The sequence below is a fragment of the Anopheles funestus genome (genome assembly GCF_943734845.2).
Source record: "Anopheles funestus chromosome X unlocalized genomic scaffold, idAnoFuneDA-416_04 X_unloc_68, whole genome shotgun sequence".
Lineage (NCBI taxonomy): Eukaryota > Metazoa > Arthropoda > Insecta > Diptera > Culicidae > Anopheles > Anopheles funestus.
In genome coordinates this window covers 2,501-5,000 of record NW_026045196.1, presented here as the reverse complement: position 1 = coordinate 5,000, position 2,500 = coordinate 2,501, and the positions used below count along the sequence as shown (strand labels likewise).

The 2,500-nt window shown below is 50.1% G+C and overlaps 1 non-coding gene and 1 pseudogene across 1 annotated transcript; both read left to right on the top strand.

The window, feature by feature from the left end:
* Positions 1-946: 946 nt before the first annotated feature.
* On the top strand, positions 947-1,104 carry LOC125773970 (5.8S ribosomal RNA). Its single transcript, XR_007420506.1, has one exon. It is a non-coding gene; the product is annotated as a 5.8S ribosomal RNA (ribosomal RNA).
* A 711-nt stretch (positions 1,105-1,815) lies between these two features.
* LOC125773974 (large subunit ribosomal RNA) overlaps positions 1,816-2,500 on the top strand; it is a pseudogene marked incomplete at its 3' end in the record, with an annotated part of 3,185 nt that continues 2,500 nt past the window's right edge.

Here is a 2,500-nt window from a genome sequence, read left to right as displayed (position 1 = left end):
ATGGTTGTGCAATCACAACTTATGACTTTAACCTATAAAGTGGATATGGACTTGCAATTATAACATGGAATCTCTACACACCCCATGAGCTCGATCCAATCCACGCACACGAGTTGCCTGAGTAGCGACAGGTATACCGATGTGCAATACGTATCCGGCCACGGCACGGAACGAACGGGAACTGTGGTGCAGACATACAAAGAGTTAAGCCTACTAGTCATTAACTCTAAGGACGGGGCCATGGGGCGGTACGCAAAGGATACGGATGAGCGAGTATGCAGGCCCAATACTCAATAGCTCGATCCGATCCAAGCACATGAGTTGACTGCGGCGCCAGGTTAACCAATGTGCTAGATTCTATTTGGCCAGTAGAATCTTGTGTCTTACGCGATTTGATACCAAGACACCAGAACGAAAGTTAGTTGAAGAGTGATTAAACTCTTATGAAGAATGGTTGTGCAATCACAACTTATGACTTTAACCTATAAAGTGGATATGGACTATCAATTATAACATGGGGCACACACCATGTTCTCGATCCAATCCACGCACACGAGTTGCCTGAGTAGCGACAGGTATACCGATGTGCAATACGTATCCGGCCATAGGCACGGAACGAACAGGAACTGTGGTGCAGACATACAAGGGCCATGGGGCGGTACGCAAAGGATACGGATGAGCGAGTATGCAGGCCCAATACTCAATAGCTCGATCCGATCCAAGCACATGAGTTGACTGCGGCGCCAGGTTAACCGATGTGCTAAGAGAGTTGTTCCTGGGCCTTCAAAGTGACTTCAAAACTATCTTAGCGAATGGTGGCCATGGGCGTAGACATGAGCCACAAGTCACAAGGCCTGGGACTATTGGGTAATAAAGACAACTTAGTCAGAAAGTTAGTCTTTGGACGTACCACCGGGATTGTGTTACATTGGGAACCTTACTATAAAACCCTAGGCAGGGGATCACTCGGCTCATGGATCGATGAAGACCGCAGCTAAATGCGCGTCACAATGTGAACTGCAGGACACATGAACACCGATAAGTTGAACGCATATTGCGCGTCGGACGATTAAACCCGGCCGATGCACACATTCTTGAGTGCCTATCAATTCCTTGATATACAACAAACCAAACTTCAGGGTGGAGCGTGCCACAATAGAACACTATGGCGAGCAGCCCGTCTAGTGTCGTGGGGGAAACACGCTTCCACACTGTGCATAATGGCGTGCTCGGGACCTTTGTTGGGACCGCAGGGCGCTGAAAGTAAAGGGGTGAACCGCATAAATCGCACGCACGTAAACGCGCCACACACACAAATAGAGTGAGACGTATCGTAGGATACCGCTAAGAGTACGTTGTGAAACATGGGGAAATTCAATCGAAAACCTCTTTGATGTCCAAGATTTCGTTGACCGTATCCGTCGTAATACTGGATCAACGTGCTTGGGGGAAAACGTCAAAGGGTTTTATAATAGTGGTGCATGATTAACCCATCGATGCCCGAGGGGAACATGTTGTCCAATACAATAGTGGTGCAGTTGGCTCGACATGCTCGGGGGGAGACATCGTGGGTCCAAGTCGACCAAGTCGACCGGGAGTTGTTGTTGAGAGATCGAATCAAAACGATGCCGAGCGGAACTCGTTGTCCTTATTGGAGTGATATTCGGACAACGTGCTCGGGGGGGGCCATCGTTGATTCAAAAATGACCGTAAATTGCCCAATCCGTGTGTGTGTGTGTGTGAAGTGTTGTTGCGTATATATCGGTTCGCTATGCCCCGGGTTCGAAACGAATGGAATGTGACTGATTTTGTTGTAGGCCTCAAGTGATGTGAGACAACCCCCAGAATTTAAGCATATTAATAAGGGGAGGAGAAGAAACCAACCGGGATTCCCTGAGTAGCTGCGAGCGAAACGGGAGAAGCTCAGCACGTAGGGACGGTGTGTAACTGCACCTGTCCGATTCCGTGTACTGGACCGGTCCGTTATCTATCACGCACGGTGCAAACAGTTCAAGTTCAACTTGAAGGTGGCCCATTATCCCACAGAGGGTGATAGGCCCGTAGAACGGCACTAACCCACGTGACAGTAGACGGTCGGCTCCATGGAGTCGTGTTGCTTGATAGTGCAGCACTAAGTGGGAGGGTAAACTCCTTCTAAAGCTAAATACCACCATGAGACCGATAGAAGACAAGTACCGTGAGGGAAAGTTGAAAAGCACTCTGAATAGAGAGTCAAAGAGTACGTGAAACTGCCTAGGGGACGCAAACCTGTAGAACCCAATGTTCCGTGCGGTGCGATATTCAGCGGTACGTTGGCCCACGCCGGGTCGGCTGCCGTGCACTTATCAAGACCGCAGCAACGGACATCGCGATCCATTACAATACTCCTACTGGCAATGGCCCCTAGCTCGTGGTTGGCGGCTCCTCAGTATGGGGACGCTCGGCGGCTTCCCGGACCAGGTGTCTCCGCGCCTTTCACACCAGAGAGGCGCAGGGCCCG